The sequence below is a fragment of the Gavialis gangeticus genome, unplaced genomic scaffold (assembly GCF_001723915.1).
Source record: "Gavialis gangeticus isolate Ggan-Ray unplaced genomic scaffold, GavGan_comp1, whole genome shotgun sequence".
NCBI classification, from domain to species: domain Eukaryota; kingdom Metazoa; phylum Chordata; order Crocodylia; family Gavialidae; genus Gavialis; species Gavialis gangeticus.
In genome coordinates this window covers 830,588-842,534 of record NW_017729031.1, presented here as the reverse complement: position 1 = coordinate 842,534, position 11,947 = coordinate 830,588, and the positions used below count along the sequence as shown (strand labels likewise).

Here is an 11,947-nt window from a genome sequence, read left to right as displayed (position 1 = left end):
CCCCCCCCCGAGTGCTCCACTTCTGACCTCTCGCCACGCTGCCCAGTGCTCAATAGGGAACTCATTAAGTTGATTATGAGTTCATTCTTAATGACAAAACCAGCTCCATGAAGCTAGCATTCTCCTTCCCATTTGCCCTTCCAGAAAAGGGCCTCCTTCTTTGAGCTGCGCATCTCCTGCGTGCCAGATTTTGCTCAGTGCAGTGACGTCAGTGTTGTTGCCTGAGTTCTCAAGGCATGATTTCAGTGCAGTGCTCTGGGTATTTACTATTAGGATTGTTCATGAGTGTCATGATGTACTAGGTCCCGAAACTGAATGTCTGTCTTCGTTGATTTTGACCACAGTAAAGGTGATCCCACTGGACAAAATTATCCAGTCAGGAACAAGGTAGACAGGCTGTAATTAGGGCACCTTTTCTAGCCCCCACTCCCTGTGAGGTGAGTAGAGCAGATCCTGAGGAGGGCTGTTAAGTATTAGTTACGGCTGCCAAATTTCAACCCTGTCCTTGTCCAAGTGCTACTTCAATGTTTGAAGAAAGATTCTCAAATTTTGTGGTTTGGAAGGAGATTTTTTTTTTTTAATCAAATTGAAAAATTTGCACCAAATTTCCAAGTAAACATCTTTGACTTTTCCCCCATAGAACACTGACTTAATAGAACAACTATTTTTTTGCTAAACCTTCCCAAACTGTTTTAAACCAGTCAGTGATTTTAAAGGTGTCACTTCTCTTCCAGGTTTTTGCGGTTGTAATTCTTGCAGCCACTAGAAGATGAGTGATAAATTCCTTATCACACTTGTGTTTCAGAGTTCTCAGGAAGGTTCAACTGAACACTAAGGAGTTGACATCTGATAGTTGGCATCCTGTTATTTCTCTCACCATGTCCCCAACCTTCTTCTAGACCTGTTCCGTTCTGAAACACGTCCTCTGTGCGTGGTAGAATTTTCCCATCTGACCGCACACCTTCCACTGTTTGCCTGTTCCTGTGCCATACATACGTTTAATTTTAAGTGGAGTAGGATACCCTTGATACAGGATTTTAACATCATCTTCCTTTATTATTATGCATGTTGATGTATGAGAACTATTCTTCCAGACAGTTTCTCATTTTTTTCAGTACTAATATCTCATCCAATGACATTAGCCCACTTGGTCATAAACAATGGGTTTTTCTTCTTCTTCTGTGTGCCTATTTAAAAATACTGTACATAAGATAGACAGGAGCCCTGTGTGTTTCTTAGGTGTGACTAATATTTTCTCAGATTCTGTCAGATTTTTACTGAGGTTTACCTTTCTATGGGAATGTGTTGAAAAGCATCTCAATTACAAGTATGGAAAATGGGATTTTATGGTTGCTTGTAGAACATAGTATTTCTACAAATATAATATATTTATTTGAACAATTATCCTAAATTTATGATACAAATATCCTCCCAGATGTTAAAACTTCCTAATAAATTACTAAGATTAAAATCACTATGATTATGTGCAGGTGCTAAAGATGATGGGTATGAGCTTAATTTCATATATGTATCATCCCGATTTTTATTGTTCTGAGAAAGGGGTGATTATATATTGAATTCAGCCTGGAAGATTTATTTAGCCATGATAATATTTTTTAGTTTGATTGTTGCACAGTATATTTGCTCTATCTTTAACCAGTGCTTATTGTAAATTGGTGTTATCCAATACACCAAATTCTAGGCTGGCTAGGTTGATAGTAATATTTAATGTTTGGAAGCATCACTTCCCCCTTCTGCTGTGACCTTTGACAGATGGAATTTTTGAATCTAGGTTTCTTATTTTTCCCAAATAAACTATATTTATTATAGTCTGTCACTCATCTACCATATTTATGTGAATATAAGGTGACACCCAATGATTAGATTCTATACCTGGAAAATGTGTAAATTTGTTATAATTTTCCAGGTATAAAATCTAATTTTTAGAAGTTTGCTCTGAATTTGTTCCCCTCCCACTGCTGCAGCAGGAAAAATAAAACTACTGGGGGGTCAGCTAGCTCCCTTGTCCTCTGCACCCCCAACTTCTTCCCCATGCAGTCTCTCCCCCTCACCCCTCCCTTTACTGGTAGACCCTGCTCTCCCTGAGTACATGCAAGTGAGGGGCAATATTGAAAACACTGACTTTGAAATAAACACACCTATAGTAATTTAGTTAAACTAAAATTGATGCATTTTACCTTTTTTGAAACTGCTGCAAGTTTTAGCATTGGTACTCCACAAACACCCTTTTAAGCAGCATTTCTGTACCTACTTATTTAAGGTACAAATTGTGCATGTTATTAGTTCAGGGGTGGGCAAAATATGGCCTGTGGGCTGTATTTGGCCCACTGAGAGATTTTTATGTAGTCTGTGGCGGGTGGCTTGGCCCTACCTGGCCCAGGCATGTCATGGCAAAGACTGCCCCCATCACCCTGGGTGCTCAGCAGGGCTGGAGCTGCACAATGGCTGGGCTTGCTTCCCAGTAGCCCCCACAGTAGCAGCTAATTCCAGCTGTCACTGCCAGTCTCCACTGTCACTGCTGGACCCAGCCCTACTGCCCAAGCACTCTGGCCCATCTGTCTGGCACCCACTGGGGGCTGCCAGACAGAGTGGGCAGGCACAGTCTCATAGATTTATAGATTGTAGAGTCGGAAGGGACCCCAAAAGATCATCGTGTCTGACCTCCTGCCCAGGCAGGAAAAGGACAAAAGTCAGACGACCCCAGTCAGGTGCGTATCTAGCCTCCTCCTGAAGACCTCCACGTTAGGTGACACCGCCATCTCTCTTAGCAGCCTGTTCCAGATTCTGATCATCCTTACTGTGAAAAATTTCTTCCTAATGTCTAACCTGAATCTACTTTCCACTAGTTTGTACCCATTATTCCTAGTTATACCTAGGGGTGCCCTGGTAAATGGTGCATCTTCAACTCTCTGTTGTCCTCCTTTAATAAACTTATAGGCTGCTACAAGGTCTCCCCTCAGATGTCTCTTATGAAGGCTGAAAAGATCCAGATCTCTCAACCTCCCCTCATAGGGTTTTGTATGCAGGCCACTAATCATACGAGTGGCCCTCCTCTGGACCCTCTCCAGATTCTCTGCATCTCTCTTGAAGTGCAGCGCCCAGAACTGGACACAGTACTCCAACTGTGGCCTGACTAGTGCCGCGTAGAGAGGGAACATCACCTCCCTCGATCTGTTGTTCACGCATCTGCTAATGCACGATAAGGTGCGATTGGCTTTGTTACACTGTCGGCTCCTGTTCATCTTGGAGTCCAGTATGACTCCAAGATCCATCTCAGTCGCTGAGCTACTGAGGAGGTCATCTCCCAACCTATAGGTGTGCTGGGGATTCCTCCTTCCTAGGTGGAGTACCTTGCATTTGTCTTTGAGTTGCATCCTGTTTCATTTTTCCCATTGACCCAACCTGCCCAGATCAGCCTGAATCCTCTCCCTGCCCTCCAGTGTGTTAACTTTGCCCCATAACTTGGAGTCATCTGAAAACTTGGACAGGGTGCTCTCCACACCCTCGTCCAAATTGCTGATGAAGATGTTAAATAACACCAGTCCAAGGACTGACCCCTGCAGGACACCACTGCCCACCTCTTTGCAGGTTGAAAACGACCCATCCACCACCACTGGGTACGGTCCCTAAGCCAGTTTGCCACCCACCTTGACTGTATAAGCATCCATTCCACAGCCTGCTAGCTTCCTTATGAGAATAGGATGTGAAACAGTATTGAAGGCCTTCTTAAAGTCCAAGTAGATGACATCTGCCTCAGCTCCAGTATCAAGGCAGTGTGTTACCTGGTCATAAAAGGCTATAAGTTTGTCAGGAAGGATCTATCTGTGATGAACCCATGCTGGTTACCTTTCAGCATCACTTCCCCTGCTGGGCCTTCACAAATGCGCACTTTAATGATTTTTTCCAGTGTTTTCCCAAGGATGGAGGTAAGACTGACTGGGCTACAGTTACCGGGCTCATCCCTTCTCCCCTTCTTAAAAATGGGCACCACGTTGGCCCTTTTCCAGTCCTTGGGGACCTGGCCGGAGCACCATGAGTACTTGAACAGCCATGCCAGCAACTCGGCTATGACACTGGCCAATTCCTTCAGCACCCGTGGATGGAGGTCATCCAGGCCTGCTGACCTGTACCCATCCAGCCCCTCCAAGTGCTTCTTAACTAAGTCAGCACTAACCATTGGTGGTCTAGTGCCTCCCGGACATCTATCTGTGTTCAAACTGAGGGAATTGTCTTGGCAAGTACTTAGGAATACTGAAGCAAAGAACTCATTGAAGAGCTTTGCCTTTTTCCCCTGTGTCGGCTACCAACTGACTTGATTTGTCCTGCAAGGGGCCCTATGTTACTTTGCACTTTCCTTTTGCTTGCTATGTATCTGTAGAAGGACTTTTTTATTGTCCTTGATTGTTATAGCCAGCCTAAGTTCCAGTTCTGCTTTGGCCTGCCTAACTGATTCCCTGCAGTAGCGTGCCAGGGAGGTGTATGCCTCCTTGGTGGTTGCCCCCTGCTTCCACTGCCTGTAAATCTCTTTCTTTGTCCTCGGTCTTTTCTGGAGTTCCCTGTTTAGCCAACGGGGCTTTTTAGTCCCCTCGCTCCCTTTCCAGCATAATGGAATAGTCTCCTTTTGTGCCCCAAGCATCACTCCCTTGAGAAACCACCAACCCTCCTGGACCCCCATATGGTCAATGCTCTTGAATTCAGCCACTTCACTAACTAGTCTTCTAAGTTTACTAAAATTGGCCCTTCTGAAGTCTAACACTTTAACCTTGCTGGTTATTTTTCCCACCATTTGTTGGATTGTAAATTTGACCAAATGATGGTCACCATCTCCCAGGCAACTGTGCACTCGCAGGTTACCCATGAGATCATCCCCTGTTGCTAAGACCAGGTCTAGCAAGGCATTACCCCTGGTGGGACTAGACACCTCCTGGGTTAGGTGGAGGTCCTGCATGCAGTTTAAGAATCTACATGAGTTGTGTGTTTTGGCTGTCTGGTCCTCCCAGCAGATGTCTGGGTAATTTAGGTCCTCCATGACTACCACCTCTCTTGTCTGAATGGCTTCTGAGAGCTGCTTGGTGAATACGAGGTCTAGCTTGTCATCCTGATGAGGAGGTCTGTAGTAGACCCCCACTACCAAATCCTTTTCCCTTGGACTCTCCTGTATACTGACCCATAATGCCTTGGTATTCCCCTCCTCTTCCCCTGCCTTGATGATGATAGATGTGCACTGCTTCCTAACATAGAGAGCTACACCCCCACCTTGTTTCCCCACTCTCTCGCCTGTACAACCCCTCAATACCTACCACCCAGTTTGTGACCAGAATCCCACCATGGTTTTGTTAAGCTGACCAGGTCATACTGGGTGCTAGCATGTAGGAGTGTGGGCTCCTCCTGCTTGTTCCTCATACTTCTGGCATTTGTGTAAAGACACGTTAGTCCCCTGATGGGTGCTCTTGGTGCCCCTTTGCCTTGAATGTCTAGTGTGCCCCTTAATGCAGGCACGGTCTCCACGGAGATGGCAGGGATACTGAGCCCGGTGCATGGGATGGGGAAATGGGTGGATGGGGAGCAGCATCTGGGAGCAGGACAGGTGGGTGGGTCCAGGGCTGAGATCAGTATCTGGGGCAGTGACTGTATGGGGCTGGGGCCTGGTGCAGAGCCATGATCTGCTTCCTGCACATCCCTGCGATGAGTGCTGGTTCTGTGGGCAGGGGTGTGCAGGGAGTAGATTGTGCCTCTGTCTGTCTCAGGCTGTGGCCCTACACTGTCACAGCCCCTCAACCCTGATCCCAGCCCTGTTTCCACCCTCCTGTCCCACTCCTGGACACCACTCCCTGCCTCCCCATGGCCTCATTTCCTGGCCAAATGCACGCTGTCTGCGCAGGAGCTGGGCTGGTCTCCATGGAGAAATTTTAATTTTAGTGTCTTTGTACTGTCTGTTTTATGAAAATGTTCTTGTCAAACCCAGAAAAACTGTGACTTCAGAGAATCTTAATTTTATCTAACATGCAGTCTTCATAAGTGCATGACATCCTCTTGGAAGAAATATAACCTCTAAATTACAGCTTCTAATAAGCTCATAATGACATTTCAATGGCTGCAGTGCAATAAAACTGACTGAGGCATTGCTGACCTGTATTGGAAAAATCAGATTTCTGTGCTGAGTAGCCCTAAAGAATGTATACTACATTTCAAGACCCATTAGTAAATGGGAACATAATGATTTGTTAGTGAGTCACTTGTCACATGTATCATGATACTGATCTAAGAACACCGATTTTTTTTTTTTTTTTTAAGAAAAATTCTTATACACCTATAGTTTATCACACATTTTTTCTATCAGTGTGGGTTTGGTACTTTTTTGGCTTTGACAATTTAACAAGTTTAAGGAAAAATTAACATTGCCTTTAAAATGTGACTTTCCACCCTTTCCTATGTTGGGAAGGTCACAGTGTGTGGAGTAAGACTATTTTGCTAATTACTATGAAAAGTGATGAATGAGATCTGAAAACCAGTAAAGAAGGCTTACTTTGAGATCTCCAGAATAGTTAGTGTTGTAGTAACTATCTTGGAAATATCAAATATCTTGGAAATCAAATATCTTGGAAAGGGCTGAATTGCAAGAATGAGAATTTTCTCAGTCATATTGGATGTGGCCTTGTGAGCAATACACATGGTTTTTAAAATGTTTACTTTTAAATCAAGGCTAGAATTTACACTTTCAGAATTAGGTGTTCATTTTTTCCGGCATTTTAAAGTGCTATTAATACAATACAGTCAGCAAATTCTACTCAACTTTTTTCCAAATGAACATCATGAGTTTAAAAACCACAGAAGTGCCACTTAACATTAGAACACTGGGAAATATGTACATATCTTTGGAAACAGTGTCTGTACAGTCTGCTTTGTCTGTACAGATTTCCAGTTACTTGCTTCACATTCACATTTAGAATTAGAATATTTCAGAGAAGGGTAGTTAATTATTTACCATGTCGGACTTCCAGAACGCTGATATAAATTAGCATGAAAATATAAACAGATCAGTTTGTATTTTCATACTACTTTATATCAGTATTCCAAGAAGTTGCAACAGATTTTGTATATAACCAAGTATTGTCTACTTGTAAAAGTATAATCTAGCCATCATTTTAGATGTGGTCCAAGTTAATAGCAACATAAAGCAAATTTTAAATGCTTAAAAACCAACTGTTGGAACACTGTAGACAATTTTGGTTTTATTCCTTTCATTGTGTATGGAAAGAGAATGCTATATGACAAAGGCATTTTACTCACAAACAGCTCAGTTTTGTATTAATCTGTTTTATCTTGGATTCTCTTGGCTGGTATGAAGCCTTCCGGTTGTTTCTTTAAGTTTTGACAATGTGCTCTATGAATAAGTTAAAAGTTTTCCTTTTTAAGCGCACACATTTTAAACAAATATCTAAAAGTAAGAAAAAATTACCATAAAAGTTGCTTAATCCATATAACACACCCAGGTGTGTTTGTATGTATGATAAATAGATCTAGTTTTTGAGGTTGTGTTGGACTGCCAACTTAAAATGGAACCTGGAGAGAGAAAGGTTAGAGGAACTGGGATGACTTACTCTGCAGAACAGGACACCAAGGGGGAATTTGATAACTCTTCCCATAAGAAAAAGGTTGTTACAAAGGGGCTGACAGACCATTGTTCTCATGACGGACAGGACAAGAAGTAATGGGCTTAAATTGCAACAAGGGTTGATGTTAGGAACTGCAAATTAGACAAGCATTTGGTTGGGATGGTTTAAACAGATATTTCTCTGTTGGGCAAAAGATTGGACTCTGACCTCCCACTGGGTTTTTTTTTTTTTCTTTCCTATGATTCTAAGAAATTGTTAGTGGCATAAGAGAGTCTTCATTTTTTAGGTCTGTCATGATGTTTCTTTAAATAGATATTTTAGAGTTTATCATGACCTTTTAAGTAGAGCAGTAGGTAAAATCTGGTCTAGTGAGGTTTAAAATCATGGGAAGTTTCTTCTAATTCAGTGGTCTCCAGCCTTTTAAAGTAGGAGATCACTCTTTGAATTAAAAAGCAACCCAGGATCCACCACACCCCTCCCCCCAGCAGGTCAGTGTGTGGGGAGAAAAGTGGGGGGCAGATGAAGGCAGAGGGATAAAAAATTATTTGGGGATACCCCCTCCAGCAGGCCAGTCTGTGGGGGAAGGGGTGGGGGGGTGGGGAAAGGGCCATGGGAGGAGCAGATCGAGGCCCCAGCGGTGAGGGAGGGAGTGTGCACAGGCAGGAGCAGGGGCTGTGGTGAGTGGGGCCCCAGCCGGGCCAGGTGGTGAGACGAGCACCTGGCCTCCAATCTGTGTGTGAGGCGGAGGTGGCTGCTGCTGCTTGCTGCACTTTTGAGCCCTGCTACCCCGAGAGCCGTGTGATGCCACATATGTCCTGCTGCTGGGCAGGCAGGGGGCACAGGGCAGCTGCAGCAGGGAGCAAAGTCCAGCATGCTGTGACAGCCACCTCTGACCCGCACACAGATCAGGGGGGCATATGTCCCCCAGGCCTCCACTTGCCCCAGCACCCAGTCCGGCCAAGGTTCCACTTGCCCCAGCTCCTGTTTCTGCTTGTGCCTCGCTCCCTACCTCACCACTGGGGCCTTTATCTGCCCCCCCGGCGGCAATGAGGGGGGGGTGCGGTCGGGGCAAGCACAGGTCCAGCACAGCTGGGGCAGGGTGCAGAACGGAGCCACAAGTGGCTTGTCCTGGGGAGTGCCCAGCCCAGGCAGGGGGTGGAAGCTCCTGCTGCTGCAAGCATCCTGGGAGGGCATGGGGGCTGTGTGCCTGGGATCCGCACGTGAGGTAGGGTGGGCTGCTGCTTGGGACTGGAGCCAGGGCTGCACTGGGTTCTTTCTGGCAGGGGGGTTGGGCCATGCTGTGCTTGGGGCGGGTGGCGGCAGTGCTGGAAGTGGGGTTTGGAGGGGCTATGGCAAACTTTTGCGTAGCTGTAGCCCCCCTCCCAGTGCCACTGCCTGCCTCAAACATAGCTCGACCAAACACCCCTGCTGGGAAGAGCTCAGCACAGCCCCAGCCTGCAGCAGCAGCCCACCTTGCCCCCTGCAGATCCAGGGGCACATGTCCCCCCTGCCGTTCCAGGCTGCGTGCCCTCCACCACGCTCCCCAGATGAGCCACTTGCGGCTCTGTGGTATGCCCCACTCCAGCTGTGCAGCCTCGCTCCTTCCCCCACTGCTGCATGCACACCCCTCCCCACTCCTGCTGCAGTTGCCTGTGCTGCCCTGTGTTTGAGGGGAGGCATGTGTCCACCGGGTCTCCGCCAGGGTGCACACAGCGGTGGGAGCCCCCCGTGCCCATGGACAAGCTCCCTGGGCTCCAGTCCTCTCGCCACCAGGCCTGGCTAGGGTCGCACTCACCTTAGCCCCTGCTCCTGCCTGTGCTGCACTCCGTCCCTCGCTGTGGGGGCCTTGATCTGATGCCTGCCTCTTCCCTCTCCCACAGACTGACCTGATGGGCTGGGGGTGCACGTGCACGTGCGCGGTCATGCTCGGCCCTTCCAGCCTCAGACTGGTTGGTGACCATTGTTCTAACTGAAGTCCTTTTAAGGGTTGATGAAGTATTTTGTTCTCAGCCTATAGTACCATGGTTCAGTTGGCCTGAAGAGTAATCTTATTCATAGATGATGTATTCAGCTAGTCTTTGAGATGTGTTAATAGTACAGTAGGAAGACCCTCATACTGTTACTGCCTCTAGTATGCTACTTCCGCAGACAATTTGAAGTGTGTCCATTTTTAGGACTGTCAGTGCAACATTTCACAAGCACTTTTAATGAATTTAATTTTTTCTGTTAACTTGACAAATAAAAACTTGTTCATAGTAAAGATCTTGAAATCAAGAGTAATGTAGTTGCTAAGTGAAGACTTTTTATTGGTCTCTGGGAAACAGCCTCTAAATACCAGTTTTAGTTTCATTTTAAAGTGTGTTCTGCAGGTGACTCAGAAAGGAAAAAATCTTAAGCAGCAAGTTCATGCTAGTTCCAGACACATGTAGGGAACTGTCTAAGTTTATGCAATATAAAATAAGTGGGAAACTATTTGGGGCCTGTTCAGAATAATTGTTCTCAACCTTTTAGAGCTTTGTACTAAAATTAGAGAGATCCTGTCTGAAATACTGATTAGGAATGTGGACAAGAGAACAATAGAGTTTAAAGTCCACTGTTTGCCAAAGGAAGTATCAACAATGAAGGCTTCTAGTACTTTGGCTCATACATATGAAATGTAAATCACAGCTGTCCTATAATAGTACTGTATTTTGCACAGCTGTGTGACTCAGAAAACATCAAAGAAGCCTGCTGTTCTGGGCAAAGAACATGTGCACTGCAGTACTTACTGATCTATTTTATATTGCAAATATGTGCAATACACACATGTAATGTGCATGTTTTTTCTCATGCTTCAGATTTGTATAATATTTAGAGAACAACTATGTTGAAAGGAGACTTTTATAGTTGCAAAGTCAAAGTTAAAAAAAAGTCATAATGAAGATTGCATGTGTAACCTTAATTTGCTTGTCTAGTTTTTTATGCATTATTATAGTCCTTCCCAGCACCACTTAGGAAGCCTGTGGTAGAGCTAAAAATGGAACTGTGCTCCCCTGGGTTCCAGTTCTATGCTTTAAAACAAAATGGAGTTTCCTCTGTCTGCTTCATTCATTGTACTTCCTGTGCCCGAAGTGAACAGATAGTGTGCGATTATGTAATTAAAGTCTGTATCACAATGCACATGTAACAGGGGAAGACTTTGTCTGCACAGGCAACATTATACTTGTCATTTACTTTCTTTGTTCTTCACTTTACAATTTTTACCTAATTTCTGTACATAATTTCCTAGGATTTTAAAATGCCACAATTGGCTAACTTCTAAAGGTGTTAAATATCTGCATCAAATGGAGGCAAATGTTAACAGTTTTAAGCATACCTCATTTATGATGTGTTACTTGGTTTATTTTAAAAAGAGAGAGTTTGTCCCTAGTTTTTGCAGTCCCCCTCCCCATGATTTACCCCATATGTACTGATTTGTCTGTACTGTTCTCCCAATTTCATTTTTGAATTTGAAATGTTCTGACTGATTTACTTGGCTAGTGCCTTACTGTGTTTAATCTTATGGTCACCTGATACGTTGAATCTATTCTACACACAGCAAAGAAAGGTGTTAATAGCTTCCAAGTTTGAGTGGTTCTTCGACACATTCAATGAATAGATACTTCTTCTTGTCTTATCTGCTTTTTTATATTTTAATTGACTGCTTTTTCTTCTTACCCTGTACCCATTTTCAGGGGTAAAGTGTAGATCTTATGTACTCTTACCAACCTATCAACAAGGAAGTCGTGTGACAATGGCCCACCACACTCCAACTTACGTTACATCCTGTTAGAATTTCCATATTGCCTCTTCTTTCTCCATAGGAAGGTTTCCTTTCCTTTCTCTCTTTGCAATGACTTGTCTGAAATCTAGGTCTGTGAGGAACTGCTGCATGTCCATGTGCAAAGGAGATATTATTTTCTTCTCCTCCCTTTCACAGTTAAAAGCAACTAGCAAATGGACAATGGAGACGATACAGTTGCCACATTGTGTGGTGGTGAAGGGGAAGCGCTATAATTACTTTGGCTCTGTTTTTGGTAACTCTTGTGAGACCCAGAAGGTGCTGACAGAACTGACATTTGTTGCATGATTGGCCCCCTGAAAGTGCATATGCATGGCTGCAGAGAACTTTTGAAAGTGGTTGATTGCACAAGTTAACACTCGCCTACTGAGAAGTCACTTGAAGGCGCTCCAAAGTGGAGTGCCTTAGAGAACGTCTGTCAGTCCTTCATGTGGTTGGGGCTGGACTGATGCATCCCAGCCCCACCCCTGGTGCTGTCTGCAGGAAGGGA

At 44.7% G+C, this 11,947-nt stretch overlaps 1 protein-coding gene across 5 annotated transcripts in view; it reads left to right on the top strand.

The window, feature by feature from the left end:
• Positions 1-11,947, top strand: part of TANC1 (tetratricopeptide repeat, ankyrin repeat and coiled-coil containing 1) — a 285,257-nt gene that overhangs the window by 95,825 nt on the left and 177,485 nt on the right. The window lies entirely within an intron of this gene.